This window comes from Artemia franciscana, chromosome 21 (assembly GCF_032884065.1).
Source record: "Artemia franciscana chromosome 21, ASM3288406v1, whole genome shotgun sequence".
Classification (NCBI taxonomy): Eukaryota; Metazoa; Arthropoda; class Branchiopoda; order Anostraca; family Artemiidae; genus Artemia; species Artemia franciscana.
In genome coordinates, this window is record NC_088883.1 from 33,381,472 (window position 1) to 33,405,562 (window position 24,091).

The 24,091-nt window shown below is 35.3% G+C and overlaps 1 long non-coding RNA gene across 1 annotated transcript in view; it reads left to right on the forward strand.

Annotated features, from left to right (window-relative positions):
• Positions 1–694: 694 nt before the first annotated feature.
• The window catches only part of LOC136040961 (uncharacterized), a 289,351-nt gene continuing 265,954 nt past the window's right edge, over positions 695–24,091 (forward strand). Inside the window, exon 1 of the long non-coding RNA XR_010620922.1 lies at positions 695–1,788. This is a non-coding gene — a long non-coding RNA (uncharacterized LOC136040961). The remainder of the gene's footprint in view (positions 1,789–24,091) is intronic.

The window sequence follows — 24,091 nt, forward strand, 5'->3', positions numbered from 1 at the left end:
ATAATAATTGTCCATGGGAAAACAATCCGTATTCAGATCTATACCGCATTTTCTAACGATTGCCCTTGAGCTTTGTTGATGGTGATTGCTAACGAACATTCCCTGTGCCCTCGTCGTCATTTATATATCCCAGAGTGCCCCCGGCATCCCCGTTGTAGTTGTGTCCCTGCGTCCTGGTCGTCATTTATATTCCCTGTGTCCCGGTCGTCATTTGTGTCCCGGTATCCCAGTCTGTATTTTATCTTTGAGTGTTCCAGTCGTCATTTATATTCCTTGTGTCCCGGTCGTCATTTGTGTCCCGGTCGTCATTTGTGTCCCGGTATCCCAGTCTGTAATTTAACTTTGAGTGTTCTGGTCGTCATTTATATTCCATCTGTCTCGGTGTCCCGGTCGTCGTTTGTGTCCCGGTGTCCCGGTCTGTAATTTCTCTTTAATCGTCCCGGTCGTCATTTATATTCCCTGTGTCCCGGTCGTCATTTGTGTCCCGGTGTCCCAGTCTGTAGTGTCATCTTATAGTGACGTCATATACAAAACCTTATATACTTATAATGACGTCAAATGCAAACCCACAAACAAACAAACATGCATATATACAACTTATTTTTATATATATAGATATAGCTTCTTTTTTAGTTTTGTTTCTTTTTTAGTTTTTTCTTTCCTTAGTTTTTATTCTTTTTTAGTTTTTCTTTTTTTTAGTTTCTTCTTTTTGATTTGCTTTCTTCAATTTGTCAATGTTTATTCTAACATTGACACTTTGAAAAATTTTTACGTGCCAAGCATGCTAAAGCTCAACAATATATATCTATCTATATATATAAAAATAAGTTGTCTGTCTGTGGATCTGTGGATCAGGTGACGTCATGTTTCTGTGTCGGCTGACGTCATGAAATTAGTTGTCGTCATTTTTGCTTTGACGATGCTTAGTATATTGTAAAACACATTAATTTGGTTAATAATATACCATTTAAAACACCAAAATGAACATACTGGAGTAGCCACTCGGTGAAAGAGGGTGTCAGAACGGAGAATCAAGGTCCCAGGTTCAAATCCTGGTTAGGCTAAAAAAGGTAAAAAACTAAAAACTAAAAAAAAAACTGAAAAAACTAAAAAAAGGCAAAATTTACAAAAAAAAACTAAAAACTAATAAAAAAAAACTAAAAAAACTAAAAAAACTAAAAAACTAAAAAATCTAAAAACTAAAAAAAAATTTCAAAAAAAGGAAAATACTGAAAAATAGAAGAGAAAAAGAAAACTAATAAAATTAAGAATATAAATAAAAAAAAATAAAAAAGATAAAAACTAAAAAAAAAAGTAAAAAGAAAAAACGAAAAAAAAAACTAAAAAAGCTAAAAAAAAAGGTAAAAACCAATAAAAAACTAAAAAGAAAAAAAGGAAAAAAACTAAAAAAAATTTTCATCTAAAAAACTAAAAAAACTACAAAAGGTAAAAACTAAAAGAACTAAAAAAGAAAAAAAAACTAAAAAAAGGAAAAAAACTGAAAAATAAAGGAGAAAAAGAAAACAAAAAAAATATAAATAAAATAAAAAACTAAAAAGATAAAAACTTCAAAAAAAACAAAAAGGTCAAAACCAATAAAAAAAAAACTAAAAGGAAAAAAAGGGAAAAAACTAAAAATTTATTTCATCATATACCAATTCAAAAACGAATGTATACCGGGATGACGACCGGGACACAGGAAATATAAATGACGACCGGGACGCAGGGACACAACTACAACGGTGACGCCGGGGCACAGGGGGGACATAAATGACGACGGGGACACAGGTAATGTTCGATTAGCAATCACCATCAACAAAGCTCAAGGGGCAACAAAGCTCACCATCAAACAAAGACGAACGGGACGCTCAAAGAGAAATTACAGACTGGAACACTGGGACACAAATGAAGACCGGGATACTGGGAATATAAATGACGACCGGGACACAGGGAATGTTCAATTAGCAATCACCATCAACAAAGCTCAAGGGCAATCATTAGAATCATGAGGTATAGATCTGAATATGGATTGTTTTTCCCATGGACAATTATATGTTGCATTTTCAAGAGTCGGTAAACCTGACAATCTAAATAAATGACGACACTCAAAGAGAAAGCGACCGGGACAAAAGGAATGTTCGATTAGCAATCAACAAAGCACCGGGACACAGGGAGTATAAATGACGACCAGGACATAAGTAAAAAAAAAACTAAAAAAATTAAAAAGAAAGTAAAAACTACAAAAAAACTAAAAAGAAAAAAACAACTAAAAACTATTAAAAAAAATAAAAAATCTAAAAATCTAAATAAACTAAAAAAGAAAAAAATAAAAAAGAAAAAAAATAAAGGAGAAAAACAAAACTAAAAAACGAATGTATTTACAGACCGGGACACCGGGATACAAATGACGACCGGGACACAGGGAATATAAATGACGACCAGGACACAGGGACACAACTACAACGGGGACGCCAGGGGGCACAGGGGGATATAAATGACGACCGGGACACCGGGACACAAGGAATATAAATGACGCCCGGGACACTCCAAGAGAAATCACAGACTGGGGACACCGGGACACAAATGACGACTGGGACACAGGGAATATAAATGACGACCGGGACACAGGGACATAACTACAAAGGGGACACCGGGGTGCACAGGGGGATATATAAATGACGATGGCGACTCAGGGAATGGTCGATTAGCAATCACCATCAACAAAGCTCAAGGGCAATCATTAGAATCATGAGGTATAGATCTGAATACGGATTGTTTTCCCATGGACCATTATATGTTGCATGTTCAAGAGTCGGTAAACCTGACAATCTATTTATATGCACAGACAATGGGACAGCAAAGAATGTTGTATATTCGCAAGTTTTACATAGTTAAAAACATATATATATATATATATATATATATATATATATATATATATATATATATATATATATATATATATATATATATATATATATATATATATATATATATATATATTCACAGGTGGGACATAGGGACACAACTACAATGGCGCGTAACTAATATGGCGCGTAACGACTTACGCGCGCGGGGGGGCTTGGGGGGGGGCGCGAAGCGCCCCCACCAACTAGGTGTTGGGGGTGGCGCGAAGCGCCACCCCAACAGCTAGTATATATATAAAAATAAGTTGTATGTTTGTTATGTCTGTTACACTTTGTCTGTTAATCGGCTTGCTTGAATGATCAAATATCTTTGAAAAGATAAAAGTATTAAAAGAGATTGAATTTCTTAAAGAGTAAAAAACTGGGAACTTCAAAAATCTATCTATATATATAAAAATAAGTTGTCTGTGGGTTATGTCTGTTACACTTTGTCTTTTAATCGGCTTGCAGGGGGCGCGAAGGGCCCCCATATATATATATATATATATATATATATATATATATATATATATATATATATATATATATATATATATATATATATATATATATATATATATATATCTATATATATAAAAATAAGTTGTCTGTCTGTGGATGTGTGGATGGGTCAGGTGACGTCACCTGAAAAAACTGGATCAGGTGACGTCAAAACTGAAAAAACTAAAAAAAGGCAAAAACTACAAAAAAACTAAAAACTAATAAAAAAAATAAAAAAGCTAAAAAACTAAAAAAACTATAAAGGTAAAAACCAATAAAAAACTAAAAAAAAAACTGAAAAAACTAAAAAAAGGCAAAAACTACAAAAAAAAACTAAAAACTAATAAAAAAAGTAAAAAAGCTAAAAAACTAAAAAAACTAAAAAAACTAAAAAAAGGTAAAAAACTAAAAAAAATAAAAAATAAAAAAAAACTAAAAAAAAGGAAAAAACTGAAAAATAAGCTAAAATAAAGGTAAAAACCAATAAAAAACTAAAAAGAAAAAAAGGAAAAAACTAATAAATGACGACACTCAAAGAGAAAGCGACCAGGACAAAAGGAATGTTCGATTAGCAATCAACAAAGCACCGGGACACAGGGAGTATAAATGACGACCAGGACATAAGTAAAAAAAAAAACTATCTATATATATAAAAATAAGTTGTCAAACTAAAAAAAGGCAAAAACTACAAAAAAAACTAAAAACTAATAAAAAAGCTAAAAAACTAAAAAAACTAAAAAAAAGGCAAAAACTACAAAAAAAACTAAAAACTAATAAAAAAAATAAAAAAGCTAAAAAACTAAAAAAACTAAAAAAACTAAAAAAAGGTAAAAAACTAAAAAAACTAAAAACTAAAAAAAACTAAAAAAGGAAAAAACTGAAAAATAAGCTAAAATAAAGGTAAAAACCAATAAAAAACTAAAAAAAAAACTGAAAAAACTAAAAAAAGGCAAAAACTACAAAAAAACTAAAAACTAATAAAAAAAGTAAAAAAGCTAAAAAACTAAAAAAACTAAAAAAACTAAAAAAACTAAAAAAAGGTAAAAAACTAAAAAAAATAAAAAATAAAAAAAACTAAAAAAAAAGGAAAAAACTGAAAAATAAGCTAACATAAAGGTAAAAACCAATAAAAACTAAAAAGAAAAAAAGGAAAAAACTAAAAAAAATTTTCATCTAAAAAACTAAAAAAAACTAAAAAAGGTAAAAACTAAAAGAACTAAAAAAGAAAAAAATAAATGACGACACTCAAAGAGAAAGCGACCAGGACAAAAGGAATGTTCGATTAGCAATCAACAAAGCACCGGGACATAGGGAGTATAAATGACGACCAGGACATAAGTAAAAAAAAAATTAACAAAACTAAAAAGAAGGTAAAAACTACAAAAAAACTAAAAAGAAAAAAAAACTAAAAACTAATAAAAAAACTAAAAAATCTAAAAATCTAAATAAACCAAAAAAGAAAAAAAAAGGAAAAAAATAAAGGAGAAAAACAAAACTAAAAAACGAATGTATATACAGACCGGTACACCGGGATACAAATGACGACCGGGACACAGGGAATATAAATGACGACCGGGACACAGGGACACAACTACAACGGGGACACCGGGGGAAACAAGGGGATATAAATGACGACCGGGACAAAAAAACTAAAAAGAAAAAAAAACTAAAAACTAATAAAAAAACTAAAAAATCTAAAAATCTAAATAAGCTAAAAAAGAAAAAAAAAGGAAAAAAATAAAGGAGAAAAACAAAACTAAAAAACGAATGTATATACAGACCGGGACACCGGGATACAAATGACGACCGGGACACAGGGAATATAAATGACGACCGGGACACAGGGACACAACTACAACGGGGACACCGGAGGAAACAGGGGGATGTAAATGACGACCGGGACACCGGGACAGGGAATGGTCGATTAGCAATCACCATCAACAAAGCTCAAGGGCAATCATTAGAATCATGAGGTATAGATCTGAATACAGATTGTTTTCCCATGGACCATTATATGTTGCATGTTCAAGAGTCGGTAAACCTGACAATCTATTTATATGCAAAGACAATGGGACAGCAAAGAATGTTGTATATTCGCAAGTTTTACGTAGTTAAAACCATATATATATATATCTATCTATATTCACAGGTGGGACATAGGGACACAACTACAATGGCGCGTAACTATTATGGCGCGTAACGACTTACGCGCGCGGGGGGGCTTGGGGGGGGCGCGAAGCGCCCCCACCAACTAGGTGTTGGGGTGGCGCGAAGCGCCACCCCAACAGCTAGTATATATATATATATATATATATATATATATATATATATATATATATATATATCAATATATATAAAAATAAGTTGTCTGTGTGTGGATCTGTGGATGGATCAGGTGACGTCATGTTTGTCCGCATATGACGTCTGAATTATTTCACACTAATACAAAAGAAGAAAAAAACTAAAAAAGGTAAAAACTACAAAAAAAACTAAAAAGAAAAAAAAAACTAAAAAAGCTAAAAAACAAAAAAACTAAAAAAAGGTAAAAATCTAATAACTAAAAAAAACTGAACAAAATAAAAAAAGGCAAAAACTACAAAAAAAATAAAAACTAATAAAAAAACTAAAAAAGCTAAAAAACTAAAAAAAACTAAAAAAAAACTAAAAAAGGTAAAAAACTAAAAAAAAACTAAAAACTAAAAAAGAAAAAACTAAAAAAAAGGAAAAAACTGAAAAATAAAAGAGAAAAAGAAAACTAAAAAAATATGAATAAATATATATAAAAATAAGTTGTTTGTGGGTTATGTCTGTCTGTCTGTCTGTCGAGTGACGTCGTGTTTGTCCGCATATGACGTCTGAATTATTTCACACTAATACAAAAGAAGAAAAAAAAACTAAAAAAGGTAAAAACTACAAAAAAAACTAAAAAGAAAAAAAACTAAAAAATCTAAAAAACTAAAAAAAAAAACTAAAAAAGGTAAAAAACTAAAAACTAAAAAAAAAATTGAAAAAACTAAAAAAGGCAAAAACTAAAAAAAACTAAAAACTAATAAAAAAACTAAAAAAGCTAAAAAACTAAAAAAACTAAAAAAGGTAAAAAACAAAAAAAACTAAAAACTAAAAAAGAAAAAACTAAAAAAAAGGAAAAAACTGAAAAATAAGAGAAAAAGAAAACTAAAAAAATATTAATAAATATAAAAAATATAAATATAAATATAATATAAATTAGCAATCAACAAAGCACCGAGACACAAATGACGACCGGGACACAGGGAGTATAAATGACGACCAGGACATAAGTAAAAAAAAAACAACTAAAAAAACTAAAAAAACTGTCTGTCTGTCGAGTGACGTCGTGTTTGTCCGCATATGACGTCTGAATTATTTTAGCAATCAACAAAGCACCGAGACACAAATGACGACCGGGACACAGGGAGTATAAATGACGACCAGGACATAAGTAAAAAAAAAAACTAAAAAAACTAAAAAAATGGTAAAAACTACAAAAAAACTAAAAACTAATAAAAAAACTAAAAAATCTAAAAATCTAAATAAACTAAAAAAGAAAAAAAAAGAAAAAAGGAAAAAAATAAAGGAGAAAAACAAAACTAAAAAACGAATGTATATTCAGACCGGGACACCGGGATACAAATGACGACCGGGACACAGGGAATATAAATGACGACCGGGACACAGGGACACAACTACAATGGGGACGCCGGGGGGCACAGGGGGATATAAATGACGACCGGGACACCGGGACACAAGGAATATAAATGACGCCCGGGACACTCAAAGAGAAATCACAGACTGGAACACCGGGACACAAATGACGACCGGGACACAGGGAATATAAATGACGACCGGGACACAGGGACATAACTACAAAGGGGACGCCGGGGTGCACAGGGGGATATATAAATGACGATAGCGACTCAGGGAATGGTCGATTAGCAATCACCATCAACAAAGCTCAAGGGCAATCATTAGAATCATGAGGTATAGATCTGAATACGGATTGTTTTCCCATGGACCATTATATGTTGCATGTTCAAGAGTCGGTAAACCTGAAAATCTATTTATATGCACAGACAATGGGACAGCAAAGAATGTTGTATATTCGCAAGTTTTACGTAGTTAAAAACATATATATATATATATATATATATATATATATATATATATATATATATATATATATATATATATATATATATTCACAGGTGGGACATAGGGACACAACTACAATGGGGCGTAACTAATATGGCGCGTAACGACTTACGCGCGCGGGGGGGCTTGGGGGGGCGCGAAGCGCCCCCACCAACTAGGTGTTGGGGTGGCGCGAAGCGCCACCCCAACAAACATGACGTCAGTCAACACAAGTACATGACGTCACTCAACACACACACACACACAGACAACTTATCTATCTATGACGAAATTATACACCGGGACATCGGGACACAAATGACGACCAGGACACCGGGACATAGGGAATATAAATAACGACCGGGACACTCAAAGAGAAAGCGACCGGGACACAAGGAATGTTCGATTAGCAATCACCATCAACAAAGCACCGGGACACAAATGACGACCGGGATATAGGGAAAATAAATGACGACCAGGACACTCAAAGAAAAATTATAGACCGGGACACCGGAACACAAATGACAACCAGGACAAAAATGACGACCATCACCCTGTGCCCCCGACATCCCCGTTGTAGCTATGTCCCTGTGTCCTGGTCGTCATTTATATTCCCAGTATCCCGGTCGTCATTTGTGTCCCAGTGTCCCAGTGTGTAATTTCTCTTTGAGCGTCCCGGTCGTCATTTATATTCCCTGTGTCCCGGTCGTCATTTGTTTCCCGGTGTCCCGGTCTGTAATTTATCTTTGAGTGTCCCGGTTGTCATTTATATCTCCCGGTCGTTATTTGTGTCTCAGAGTCCCAGTCTGTAATTTCTCTTTGAGTGTCCCGGTCGTCATTTATATTCCCTGTGTACCGGCTTTTAGTTTTCTTTTTCTCCTTTATTTTTTATTTTTTCTCATTTTTTTAGTTTTTTTTCCTTTTCAGTTTTTAGTTTTTTTATTTTTTTTTATTAGTTTTTAGTTTTTTTTTCTTTTTAGTTTTTTTGTGGTTTTACCTTTTTTTTAGTTTTTTTAGCTTTTTTTTCTTTTATAGTTTTTAGTTTTTTACTTTTTTTTGTTTTTTTTTTAGTTTATTAGCTTTTTTAGTTTTTAGTTTTTTTTTTAGTATTTTCTTTTTAGTTTTTTTCTTTTTTTTTTCTTTTTTAGTTTTTATTCTTCTTTGTATTAATGCTAAAGCCAAGGTTCGAACCTGGAACCTCTCGGACCTAGAACCTGGAACATAACGCTTTACCAACTCAGCTACTTCAGCTTGAATACATTTACCTTTTGGTGGGTAAATAAGTTGGTGGGAGCGCGAAGCGCCCCCACCAACTGGGTGTTGGTGGGCCCACCCCAACATCTAATATATATATATATATATATATATATATATATATATATATATATATATATATATATATATATATATATATATATATATATATGACCAGGAGATCAACTGCTACGTGGCAGACTTTTAAATATTATTCTGATTGTTACTTGTCTTCTATCAGAGACCGTTGCTCCAGTGATGGAAGAGGCTGATTTAATTAATCCTCCACTTGCCCCATTTTCAGGTAACCTTTAGCATAGCTGTTTTTGTCTCGCCATATTTCTTCCATGAGATTCGTTGGGTTACGAGATATCCCAAAATTCAAATATCAAATTTCATTAAGATCCAATCACCCATTCGTAAGTTAAAAATACCTCATTTTTTTCTAGTGTTTCCGAATTATCGAATTATTTACCCCCCCCAAACTCTCAAAGAGAGCGTATCTGGTCTGGCTATGTCAATAACATATGTAGGACGTTATTATTTTTCCCACCAAGTTTCATCATGATCTCTCCACTCTAAGCGTTTTCCAAGATTTTCGGTCCGCCCCCCCCCCCAACTCCTCCCAGTGACTCTGGATCAGGCCGGGATTTAAAATAAGAGGTCTGAGTTATGAGGTCCTTCTAAATATCAAATTTCATTAAGATCCGATCACTCGTTCGTAATTTAAAAATACCTTAACTCCCCCAAAGAGAGTGGATCCTTTCTGGGTATGTCAATCACGTATCTATGACTTGTGCTTATTTTAGCCTCCAAGTATCATCCCAATCCCTCCACTATAAGCGTTTTCCAAGATTTCAGGTTTCCCGCTCCAACTCCCCCAATGTCCTCGGATCAGGTCAAGATTTAAAATGAGACACGATATCCTTCTAAATATAAAATTTCATTAAGATCCAATTACCCATTCGTAAGTTGAAAATACCCCATTTTTCTAATTTTTCCGAATTAACTGTCCCTCCCCCCACTCCCCTCCCCCCAGATGGTAGAATCGGAGAAACGACTATTTCTGATTTAATCTTGTTCGGTCCATGATATGCCTGCCAAATTTCATCGTCCTAACTTATCTGGAAGTGCCCAAACTAGCAAAACCGGGACAGACAGACAGAATTTGCGATCGCTATGTGTCACTTGATAAATACCAAGTGCCATAAAAAGGACACATCATTGCTACCCATGCAAAAAATGATTTTGATTGTTTTTCAGGGTGGGGAACTCAAGTTACTTCAAAGTTTTTGACCATACTGATTCGAATGGTGCAATCTTTATTTTGATTTGACGCCATTTTTGAGGGGTTTCAGGCTCTTTTTCGAAATCACTATAAATTTGTTTTCACAATAAACTTTTACTTTTAAGATATACCGAAATAATAGTTAATATCCCGAATCAATGTCACATGGTCATTTTTTTCCTCATTAGGCATTTTATTTCAAAACGCGCTTTTCAACTTTTGGTTACTATGGACTGTGGATTGCTCTTTACTAGGTTGCAGCTACTGCTGCAACTATATTAGAGGGCATAAAAAAATGACTAAACCAAAAAATTGGATACTGATATGTCTGATAAAGATATCCGTGATTTCTGTGATGCTCTGATCACTCGCTAGACCTGGTAGAACAAAAAAGAATAAAAAAAGACATCAACACAACCCATACAAAAAAGTGATTTCCTTGATGTTCAAGGTGGAGGAATGGTTTTCAGGTTCTTTTTCGAAATTCCCATAAGTCCGTAATATCCGTATAAGTCCGTAATATAAGTCCCATATCCGTAATAGACTTTCAAACAGTTCGTGGTAACGAACTGAAGTCAGGAGCAACGTGGCTCAATAGTAACCTAAACTCTAAATAACGGAATTTTGATACCAATAGTTACATCAAAAGAATCGAATTTTAATGCTGATTTTAAATATACAGGTTTCATCAAGTTTAAACTTACCCATCAAAAGTTAGGAGCCTGAGAAAATTTGCCTTATTTTAGAAAATAGGGGGAAACACCCACTAAAAGTCATATTATCTTAAAGAAAATCCCACTATCAGATTCAGCGTATCAGAGAACCCCACTGTAAAAGTTTCAAGCTCTTATCTACAAAAATGTGGAATTTTGTATTTTTTGCCAGGACAGATCACGGATGCGTGTTTATTTTTTTATTTTTTCCAAGAGAGATCGTATCGACCTAGTGGTCCTAGAATGTTGTGAGAGGGCTCATTTTAACGGAAATTAAAAGTTCTAGTGCCCTTTTTAAGTGACCAAAAAATTTGAGGGCACCTAGGCCCCTTCCCACGCAACTTTTTCCCCAAAGTAACCGGATCAAAATTTTGAGATATTCATTCTGTTCAGCTTAGTCGAAAACCTAATAACTATGTCTTTGGGGATGGCTTAATCCCCCACAGTCCCCGAGGGAGGGACTGCAAGTTACATGCTTTGGCCATTTTTTACACATAGTAATGGTTATTAGGAAGTGTACAGACGTTTTCGGGGAGACTTTTTCGCATTGGGGTTGGAGTGGGTCGGGGGGGAAGGTTACGTGGGAGGATCTTTCCATGGAGGAATTTATCATGAGGGAAGAAAATTTCCATGAAGGGAGGGCAGGATTTTCTAGCATTATTTAAAAAGAAACAATGAGAAAATTAGTAAAAAAAAAAATCACCTAGAAGTATGTGTAGCATTAAAACTTATAACGAAAATAAAACACTACATGTAAAAGAAGGTTTGTCTCCTCCACAATACCTTACTCTTTACGCTTTAAAGTATTTTTAGTAATTTCAACTATTTATTTTACAGCCTTTGTGATTCAGGGGTCATTCTTAAAGATTTGGGATAAAATTCAAGCTTTAGTGCAAAGAGCGAGGTATTGACGAGGAGGCAAACCCCCTCATATACATAATACAAATACAAAAATATAGAAGTTCGTTACGTAAGGTAATTCGCAAGGTACTTATGTTTATTACTAACAAAAACGTTCGTAAAAAAAAAAAAAATCGAGTTTCATTTTTAAGTAACCAAAAATTGGATGGCAACTAGGCCTCCTCCCGCGCCCTTTTCTTATCAAAATCATCCGATTAACACTATGAGAAAGCCATTTAGCCAAAAAAAGACAAATTTTGTTTTAATTATTCATGTGCGGTAAGCCAAAATCACAACTTGGATTAATTCAAAAATGTTCAGAAATTAAATAAAAAAAACAAGTTTTTTTTAACTGCAAGTAAGTAGCGACATTAAAACTTAAAACGAACAGAAATTATTCCGTATATGAGAGAGGTTGTCCCCTCCACAACACCTCGTTCTTTACGTTAAAGTTTTCGTCTGTTTTAAAAAGTAGAGCTAGTAGAAGGAGTCAAACTCTAGCGTAAAGAGCGGGGCGTTATGGAGGGGACAACCCCTTTAATATACGGAATAATTTCTCTTCGTTTTAAATTTTAATGTTGCTCCTTACTTGCAGTTAAAAAAGTGTTTTTTTTTCATTTAATTACTTTTAAGATTAACCGAAACAATAGAAAACGTTCCGTTAATCAAAATATCCATTTCACATCTGTCATTGAAAACAAGGAGAGACATACCGCCTCCCTCGAAAGAGGCATTCTTAGGCATCGGGTCTCTAGCCCAATCCCAAAATTAAAGTAAAGTGTCAACGACGAAATCACAAAAGAGAAAAGTGCTCCGTTTCTTCAATTAAAACCGCAGATCTATAGACCTGGTCGGATCCGGCATTCACTCCCGATTACTCCCCCAAACACAAGTTTGAGCAGCCACATAGAAAGTACAAAATTTGAATTTTTCTGAAAAGATTCTTAGAAAAATAATATTTTGAAAAAGATGGCTATCTCAAAATTTTGATCGGATACATTTGGGAAAAAACGGGGTGGGTGATGTCTTGTTGCCCTTCAATCACTTTAAACTTTTAAAAATAGCACTACAAATTGTAACTTGCAGTCAAATGAGCCACCTCCTTAGTTTAATTGTAAGTCCACCAGTTGTGAAAATGCCCTGGAAGAAAATGAGTCGCTGTTTGCTGTTTTTGCGCATGGAGCTAAAATTGCTTACATATATAAGGTTTTCAGTTGGGATGGGGATCAGAAGCACCTTAAATAAAGCCAATTTTTGGGCCTACAGTTATCGAATCGAAATAATTTTTTGGGAGGGAGGGAGATCCTTCCCCAATGGTGTACTTAGGTATAGTAGTTAAAATGTCACCAAAGTAAACCTTTGTGGTCTTGAAGTAGTAATTTCAAAACTTGCTGTTATGGCTATGAAATTTCGAAGGTATAATTATACTAGTATATTAATTATGAAAGTAAAAAAAAAGCAGTATTTGTTATAAATTGATAAAACACAGACGAAATTTCTAAATTTTTTGTATAATAACTACACAAAATTGAAAATACAACGACGGGTAAAGTGGTTAAATGTAACATACTAATTAAATTGTAATAATATTAAAAATAAATGTACCTTTTATTACATTTCCATTCATTTAATTCAAAATGGAAAGGTATTGTGGTGTAAGAAATTAAAAGTATTTACTGTTCGCTCGCTACAGTGATAAAATTTCATAGGACTCACTTTATTTTTCCAGTATGTGGGAGGGTGGTGGTTCTCTGAAAACAAACTTGGCCAGAAAAGTCTGGAGGATTTTTTCTTTTGGGGGGTGGGGGTACTGAGATACTTTCATCCATACAGGGACAGTCGTGTCATATAGATAGCCAACTTGCTTAAATGTACCTCCTCCACTTTGATACAAAGTGAATTAGGATTACTTTTATTAGCCTGTTTTTTGCTATGAAATCTGTGATTATGTTTAAAAAGGTGACGAATTGGCTTGACGAAAATAAAAAAAAAAGAGAAAAATTCACTTTTTAACATAGAAGTATTGAAGATCAATCTCTTTTCTCTGCTTGATTTAACTACCAGGTCCAGGTCTAGATGTCCCCCCGGAAAATTCTTCCCTGGGAAAAATCCCTCCTCGGGAAGTTCCCCTTCAAAAATTCTCCTCTCGGAAAATAACCCCTGGATAATTTTAGAAGTTCATTAGAAGGAAAATTGATATGTCGACCAAGTTTTCACTCTTAGGTTAATAATTGAGAAGTCCCTTCGTTGTCAAATACCTTTGGTCCTCAGTTTTTATTGATTATGAGCAAGCTCTCGATTCTGTTGATAGAAGAGCGTTAGTAAGTCTTATCCTTATATGGTATACCGGAAAAATTCATTAAAGTGATTTGTGCTATGTACCAGAATAATACTGCTACGGTTAAGGTAGGAAATGAGGTTAGCAACTGGTTTTTTATTAAATCAGGAGTTAAGCAGGGTTGTGTTCTATTCCCCTTTATATGGATCATTTTTATGGACTTCTTCTTAAGGAGCACAGGAAAGGCAATTGGAGACCACGGAATAAATTGCGGAGAAAAAACACTCCTGGACTTAGATTATGCTGATGATTTAAGAATATTAGATGAAAGTGTGAGCAAAATGAATGAATTTTTAGAGGTTTTACGAGTTCAGGGTGCTAGAATAGGCTTGGAAATTAATGTTAAGAAGACTAAGTCACTAAGGCTAGGAATAAGTGAAGATGAAAAGGTGACGTTAGTAGTATTATTAGTAAAGACGGTGGGAGCAGTGAAGATGCTAGAAGTAGAATAGCTAAGGCTCAGGGTGTTTTTTCCTAGTAAAAAAAAAGTTTGGAATAATAGGAAGATAAGTCTGCAAACCAAGATTAAAATATTGGAAGCTACAGTGATGACAGAGGTCAAATGTGGCTCTGAAGCATGGACGCTCTGAAAAGCAGACGAAAATTTACTAGATATTTTATAAAGAAATTGCCTACGGATTGTTCTGGGTACCCGACTGACTGACCGTATTTCAAACGGTAGGCTATACGAAAAATGTGGTTCAATCTTTCTAAGGCTATAATGAAAGAAAGGTTGAGATGGTTAGGCCACGTTCCACGGATGAAGGATGATAGATTGCTGAAGATTGTCCTTTTTGGCCAACCGTCTGGGGCTTCACGGAAAGCAGGTCGTCCTCGTCTGGGTTGGGATATTATGAATAAAGATTTAAATCAAATAGGAACTTTCTGGGAGGGTGTAAAGAGGGAGGCCTTGAATAGATTAGGTTGGAAGAGGAGCGCGCGTAGCTGTGTTGGCCTCAGGTGGCTTGGTGCTGCAGTGAGCTATTAGTAGTAGTAGTAGTAAAATTGAAATTTATACTCACCTGTTTAAGTCAGAGGTAATGCTATAGTGTTGCCTATAGTAAAAAGCCAAAAAGGTTCAATATGCTATTATCTTTTTTTAGAGGCTCTTTTTATGGAAGGGATGGCCATATAAACTTCGGAGGTGGCTCATTTGACTGCAAGTTAAAAGTTGTAGTGCTATTAATAAGAGTCAAAAGTGGTTGAAGGGCAACAAGACATCACCCACCCCGTTTTTCCCCAAATGTATCCGATCAAAATTTTGAGATAGCCATCTTTTTCAAAATAGTATTTTTCAAAAACATTGTCCAAAAAACTCAAAATTTCGTATTTTCAATATGGCTGCTCAAACTTTTGTATGGGGGAGAATTTCTGGAGCGAATGCCGGATCCGGCCAGGTCCATAGATCTGCGGGAACCATATTTAGCTTAAATTGGAACGTTAAGACAGGATCGCTTCCCCTGTAAAGTTTCAGGAAACCTTTTCCCTGATAAAATGGCTATTTACTGGCCTAAAAATGCCAGTTTTCCGATTACGACCTCCTCCCCCTAGGAAAAAGAGTTCTAATATCTGACCCACACACCCTCCCCAAAAACGCTTCGTAGACTTTATTTGAAAACAAAAAACGAGTCAATGTCCCTCGTCCTTTATGGTAGAGATATTTCTTCATAATAGATACAGCGACAACTTGGTAGGAATTTTTAAAATTCTATATAGCAAAAATTTAATCTCCCATTAAATCTGTTCTGTAAATTTTTCCACTCCTCATTCGAAGCTTCTTATGAGTTGGAAATACTATCCCTTTATCTTCCCCAATTTTGGTGTTCAGTGCCTTCTTATACAAGATTTTTTTTTCTTTTTTTTTTTTAGACTATATTTTTTTCAGTCAACCGGCTAGCTTGAAACCAGTTTAAAAAGAAAGAATGGGTAGAATTAAATACATAGTTACATTTCTTCTGAGTAACGTAATTGTGGTTTTGTAAAACCACGATTAGTTTGGATGATATAAAATTTACTTTAAAATGTCAAGTGCCGATAAGAAACGTAATGTTTCTGTAAGAAAACCCAACCATAAGACCGTCAAATGCTGAGACTCTAAAATAAATAAAGACTATTTTAAAGATCATGTTTGTCGTTATCACAACGATCTTGAAGAAGTACCGAAATGTGTATTCGTGCCGTTGTTTCAAGACTTGTTTACGCCGTTTTAGAAGCTTGAGCGAGATGACAATGTTACGATCATTATAGCATCTGTCAGTGGAGGTATTTCTGTGGTGATAACTGCCTCACCAATTCCTAAGCCTCTACCACTACCTGATGAGGTAGTGGTAGTGGTAGGTAGCCGGAATGTCAGTGGACATTCCGGCTTACAATCAATATTTTTAGGCATAAATATCGTCGTTTTCACGACGATCTTGAAGAAGCACCAAAATGTGTATTTGTGCCGTTGTTTTAAGACCCGTTTACGCCGTTGTAGAAGCATGAGCGAGATGACAATATTACGATCATTGCAGCATCTGTCAGTGGAGGTATTTCTGTGGTGATAACTGCCCTACCAATTCCTAAGCCTCTACCACTGCCTGATGAGGCCATAGTCAGTGGACATTCCGCCTTACAATCAATATTTTCAGGCATGAAATATCTTTTTATCACAGAATTTAAACAAGCCCGGCAAGAATAAAGGAGTTAAACAAGCCCATTATATTTGGCCTTGGGGTAGAGAGAAAGCATCACAAATCCTTGGAATTAATTATTGCGGTGATTCCGTCACCTCCATCCATTTTTTATCGTTCATTGTTCTTTCGATCTGTTCATCACTTCTCATATTTGCGAATATCAATTTACTTACTTTAGTTAATACTCTTGTCCAAGTATATTACCATTTATTAGATTATCAGTACATTATAAAGTTAAAGCTACCCCCCATGATCCATCGGTGGTGGGCGTTTATCCCCCCGGAAAATACCCCCCATGGAAAATACCTCACCGTGGAAAAAAACCCAATGCGGAAAATACCTTCCAGCGGAAATCACTCGCCCTCATAGAAAACCGTTTTTAAAGTTTCTTTTGTACTTCTCCCTGAAACCCTCCCCCCCCCCCAAAGATACTGGATAAGTTTTTTTACCTTTTTTTTATACTAGCGCGACCTGTCTCAGATAGTTCAAAAAAAGTAGAAGGGGGTGAAAATTAGACGAATTTCTCTTTAATTATGATTGTACAAACATTATGGGATCTCTGCATATTAAATTATATTTAAAGGCCAATCTTCTTATTTTTTTATTCGGTGAAAATCAAGTAGCGATCCAGGTAAAATCGACGAATTCCCCCCCCTAATGAATAGAGGCTTGGGACGCCCCTGTTGCCTACTCATGAGAAAACAACCTGTACAGTTCTTTTTCTTCATTTTCTGCCTTTTTCTAGAAAAGGGCAGAATTAAAGGTAAATAAGAAATTTCATGACAACTCGTAAAAATCATTGAATTTCTGGAAGATGAAGGGGGAGCAATGGGTAAAGGACACCATCCCTTTACAAACACCTCTGCTCTTCTTTATTCCCTACTTATAGCTTATCAGCCTTTTTAACCCATTTTCAGCCTTTATAGCTTATTTTTCCTGGTATAAACATTGAATGGATAATTTAAATGGGAAAATCCGCTGAACTTAAATGTAGATGTCAGTTTGTGATGAAGCAGCGTATAATGATTATTTAGAGGTAGAAGAATGTAAAAGGGCAATCGTTTTAGCTGTTGGGAGAGGGGTGGGATTTTGCACATAGATTTACCATTAGGTTTCTACCCTGTTGATATACAGTTCAAGTGGCACAGCAAGTTTCGCTATAGTGAAACAAATCCTAAGATGTCTACCTCTTCTGAATGTCTACCCCTTTAAATACAATAATTCGGTGTTCAATAAAAAGCATAAAATATTTTGGAATTGTTAAATCAATTCAGTTTATTGTGGGTTTTGAACTATTTATAGGGAACGGGGGTGTTTTGAAAAGTGGGGAAAGAACTTGTTAGCTTTTTACACATTGTCTGTGCATATACAAAGCCTTATGTACTTATAATGACGTCATATGCAAACGCTCTTTTTACAAACAAACAAACATACATACACACAACTCGTTTTTATATAGATAGATAAATAGATCGATACAATACAAATTAACTGCGTAAAACTTGCGAATATGAAAGATTCTTCGCTGTCCAATTGTCGTTGCATATAAATAGATTGTCAGGTTTACCGACCCTCGAACATGCAACGTACAATTGTCCATGGGAAAAACAATCAGTATTAAGATCTATACCACATTTTTCTAATGATTGACCTTGAGCTTTGTTGATGGTGATTGCAAATGCTAATCGAATTGGGAATTGCAATCTTTTAAATTGAAAAGGCAGATCCGTTGGAATCATGGGAATGCAAGGAATAAGAACAGCCTCACCCTCAAAAGGCCCTGTCAAGATTGTGGCCTCTATTACGTTTTCCATTGTTTTTTTACGGCAAGTCGCGTGTCATTGCAAAGCTTTGGTGGGTTGATATTTCTTAACAGTATTATTTGTACGCTTATTTTTAGTTGTAGCACGTGTTGTGGAAACCCTGAAAGATCCACGGAATTTAAAAATTCAGATGGATAATTAACCGTCTCATTTGCTTTCAAAACTGTGTCGACTGACTTGTAAAAGACTGCCTGGTCTCGAATCTTGGTCAAAACAATATTGTTGATTTCGTGGACGTCTATATTTTTGGGTGCAAGAATCACTCTTTCACTTAGCCATTTATTATTTTTATAATTGTTTAGAATATTCGGAAATACTTTTTCAATCAATTCATTTTTGGACGTCACTAAATTACAGAATTCAGCAGGTAGTTGTATACGTCCTGAAATTGAGTCTACTGGGAGCTTTCCGTTTCCATTTGCCAGCACTTGATCTGAAAATGGTGAACCAGAGTCATCGTTTTGCAATCGGACACGCATATTTGTAGTTAATTTTAATGTTTTTACATGTGCCCATAAATTAGAATTTTTCAGGCAAGCATTCATTTCATCTGCAGGGGATGACCCAGGTATTATAGGTAATGTTTACCTGAAATCTCCCGCAAGCAATATTTATGTGCTGCCAAAGGGTTTCGAATTCCCTCGCAAATCTTTCAAACATTGATCCAGAGCCTTGAGCGATTTTTTGTGTGCCATTGTGCACTCGTCCCAAATAATAAGTTAGCATTGCTGCAATACTTTACCCATCCTAGATGATTTGGAAATATTGCACGTGGGAGTTTCTGTAGAATATAAATTCAGAGGCAATTTCAAACCGGAATGAGCAGTTCTTCCACCAGGCAGCAACGTTGCGGCTATTCCAGACGACGCAATTGCCAACGCTATATCATTTTTTGATCGAATTGATGCCAGAATCAGTTTTATCACAAAGGTTTTACCAGTACCTCCTGGCGCATCCAAAAAAAAAATTTCTCCAACGTTGTTATCGACACATTGCATTATCGTATCATAAATGTCTTTTGGTTCCGACGTTAACTTGGAAATGTTATTTTGTACATACGACAATAGAAAACTCGTACTGTAACTTTGTTCACGATCCAATTCTACACATGTCGAAGCAGCAGCAGTACGATTAGGTGAAGGCATTCCCAAATCCTATAGAGGTTTGTTTACCATACATATGCACAAATCTTCTATAATAACTAAAGTGTAGTTATAAATTTCTGATGTAAAATCAAAAGTCATATGTGACGTCTCTAACCATTTTCGATGGAGTATATCTTCGGACATTTTTTTATTTATATTTTTCCCATAACTCTGTAGGAGCTGATGGAGAGCAATTTGTTAGTATGATGCCAAACAATGCACGAATTTGACTTGGAGTTGACGTTTCGCACGCGTCATTGATGCAGTTATCCCATTGTTGGTCATTCTCCAATAAATTCAGAGCTTGGCATGCACTACGGTAAGTGTCATGTATAGTACCGTTTACAGTTCTCAAATACTCAAAGGACGTCGGACCGGGTACATTCACCAAAAGCAGGCGTAGAAAGAACCATTCATGTTGATTGGGGTGAACGGTGTAGAGTCTTCCTATCGTGGTATCTTTGAAGATGGTAGGTTAGCCGTCGACTGACTTACCCTGTTTTCGACGTTCAAATACTTTATTTTTAGTATTCCACGTGTAATACGAAGGCACTTCAGTATACAGCAGTTTTTTTGCAAAAGAATCATTTTTGTATAGCGAAAAGAAAGCAGTTAACTTTGTGTCCGGTGGATTCAGGGCTCTTTGTTGCACGTTGGATTCCAAAAAATAAACACGTTGACCATTCTGTAAATGTACCGCTAAGTGAACAACAGCTGGACTACGTTCATGTATCGGATATGAAAGAATTCGCCAAACAGCTTCATTACTGCTTATGTATCTTCCAGCCTGATATTGTACGATTTTGTCGATTTCTTTGATTTCGGACTGCAAGCCAAAAACTGCCATGTCACTGCCTTTGTTGACGTATTTATATATATATTTGATTGCCTTTACAGAGTTACAGTATTCAACGTTTATGTGTACATTAAATGTTTTTGATAATAATGGGGAATATGGAACAACCCACTAGTTATCTACTTCGATGGTGGTACCGTTACGCTTCTTTATTATTGCTGTTTTACCGCCATCTTCAGTAGATCTTCTTCTATATTGTGGGTAACCATCATTGCCAGTAATAGTTTTGGATACTAAAAGTCGAGAATATTGCTTTGTGCACCTTCCTTTGGCCATGCATGGTGTATTTTCGTTCAGTGCACCACAAGGTCCATGTATCATATTTTTTACAACAATATCATATAATCCCTTATCGACATTTTCATCAGGTATTTCAGTGAAAATCCCATCATCAATTTCGTTAGAAGTAATTTTATTATGTAGCCAGATTAGTATATGTGCGTGTGGCAAACCTCATTTTTGCCATTCCACTGAGTACATCCAGCATCACACTGACCCAAACACTTCAAGTTTTACTATGTAGTTTATCAGTGATTTCAACTTTTGCCGAAAGACACGGGCCGTAATGTCAGGTCTATGAACCGCCGATTGTCCTTGAAGTAAAAGCTGCTGTAGCTCGTCCCAAGATTGATTACATGTAAATGTAATAAATAAATCTGGACGACCATAGAGACGAACATACGCAATAGCATCTTGAGCATAGTCATGCATATGACGGGGACTGCCAGCATATGACAAAGGTAAAATCTTTAATCTTCCAACGTTTGTGGTATTACCGTCATTTACATCTGCATCTCGCGAATGAATGTATTGTTCAGAACGGAGGTTGGTCTGATTCATACGGATAAATAGCAAACGTTCTGATTCAATTTTTGCATACATATCAACGACGTATTGGTGAAACAATTGACGGCATTTTAAAATACAATTGTCTTCATCCTGCCGAATCATTAGTCTATAGGAATAATAATGCATTGCACTGCATTTCTTATGCATTTCTTTGTTAGTGGCTGGATTCATCAATTTAATATTAAAGTGATACCCGTCGGCTCCATCCCAAAAATAATAGGATATTGTAGGGCATCGTACCATCGATGAGTTTCAGCAATTCTTACCAACTGAGCGTTTTGCTTATGAACAATAAAATCTCGAGGTAAAAACTGATCACCGACCATAACGATTGCCACTTCGTCGATTGTTGGAGCATTGTATCTACACACATGTTGGCCAGGAGGCGTTTTGTCAGCGGAAATAACAATTTTATACGTATCAGTAGCCATCAAATCGATGGCTGTTTTGAACAGACGCACTAAATTATTATTTTCGTGGAAAAGATGTTGCAATTGGGAAACGATTGTCCTTTCAACGTTGGGAGAAATTTAGCCACGTGTATTCAATTCAGAATTTCTATCACTGATGAAGTGCAATTGTAAAAATTTATGATTCTCGCCTGAGAATGGTAGAAGGGACCCTGCTCTATGCTAAATTTGCCCTTTTACTTTGAAAGTAGGCATAAATTGATCTGTATTTTCGATTTGGGCACCAAACGACTTCATTTGGAAACATGAGTTATATTTTCTGATCTGTGATAAAAAAACGCTTAGATTCTGACGTAGCTCCAGTAAGCAAAGTCTTCAATGGCTCTGGTGGTAAAGCCAATAGAGGAAGTTTAACTTTTCCTGAGGCGCAACACATTCCCATTTTTTCACCATTGAATTTCAAGGCCTTGCAATAGGGACAAATTTTAGACATAGTCCCGATTTGAACATATCTACTATAACCATCGACTGGGCTGTACGTGAATACCAGGCGATAATTTTCAGGTTGCTCTTGTGATTCCTCGGCACGCTTTCTTTTCTTACTTACTCTATCAGCCGCAAGCCTGTTTTCTTGCTGTTCTTGTGATTCCTCGGCACGCCTTCTTTTTTCACTTTCTCTTTTAGCAGCAAGTCTGGTTTCGCGTTGCTCTGGTAGTTCCTCGACACGCCTTTGTTGACATAAATTGCACATTCCTAATCTAGCATTATCTCTTGAAGCCGTAAGCCTGTTTTCACGCTTGTCTTGTGATTCCTCGACACGCTTTCTTTTTTTACTTTCTCTTTCAGCAGCAAGTCTGGTTTCGCGTTGCTCTGGTAGTTCCTCGACACGCCTTCGTTGACGTAAGTTGCACATTCCTAATCTGGCCCTTCCCTTTTGAACCGCAAGCCTGGTTTTGCTTTTTGGTAACATTTTATAACATTGACAGTTGGAGCAATCTCCACGTGTCAAGCTTGTTAAAGCTCAACAATTTATAATAAACCTCAAAATTTGAAGTACCTTTTTTAAGGGTTTTAAATCACATTAATCTATTGTCAAAATATTTCGAAATATTTATGCAATTCCCAGTTTTTACATTTAAACCCTCAACACAAAAATACGTAAAACTGTTCTCTATCCTAATATTAAACTTTAAGTTTTAAAAAATAATAATCAATTTGTGTGGTTGGTAAAATTGGATAAACGTCAGTATGATCATTTTTATTTCAGTACAAATCAAATATCAGCTTTTACGCTGATATTTGATTTGTACTGAAATCATGGGGCCCAAAATTTGATGGGGTTGGGTTTTAAAAACCCAGGCACGGGGATTTGATTTTGTGTTTTTTACTTTCGGAATTTTTTTTTTGAAAAAAAAAAACAATGATAGCCCGGATGGCAATACTAAATAAATTGCAAGGGGTTCGAGAAGAAAATAAAGTGAAATTTTAAAAAAGCTGTCACAATAAAGTTGAAAGTCTCTCGGAAAACAGTATTTACTGCTCTAGCTGCGTAAGTTTCTATTCTTCGTATGAATAACATATTTTTGGCATTCACTGTAATGCTCTCTACTATTTTTCCTTGTGGTCTTATGAAGATGGCGTTGGCAATCCATCATGCAGAACAGGACAAGCCCTCGCGAGTAAAATTAATGACTTGATTGAAAAGCAACTTTTGGTTTTTTACCAGTGTAATGGGTGATGGTACAGAAGGTTCAAACTGGAGGATATGAGAAGAGACTTTGGTCAGCGATTCAGTAAAATCGGAACAGCAATTACTTTAACTGAAACAGTTTAGACACAGCTCAACAGAAACAAAAGGGAAGATTAAAGAGCTGGAAGCGAAAATACAGGAGCCATCAATAACAATGAGCACTATCATCTTGCTGTCTACGATTCCAGCCAGAGTTGCCAACTGGCACACTTTCAGTGTTAAATGCAATCTTTTTTACATCATAGGGCAAACTGAAGAGTTAAAATCACTCTTTTTGGGTGTTAGTTTTCATTCACTTTAAATGTCAGCAGTTGTTAACTTTGTCAGAAGTGCAATTAAACTAAGGAACAAGATTACCAACTATAACATTTTTCATTTGAAATGCATTTTTTTTAATACCTCAGAGGGTATAATGCGCAATCTTTTGCAGCCCTGTGCATGCGTATTTTTTGACTTGCACTCTTTTTGAGCAAGAATTACTCCTTTTTGTTTACCTTGATTTGCACTCTTTTTGGACGCCAGTGGTTGGCAACC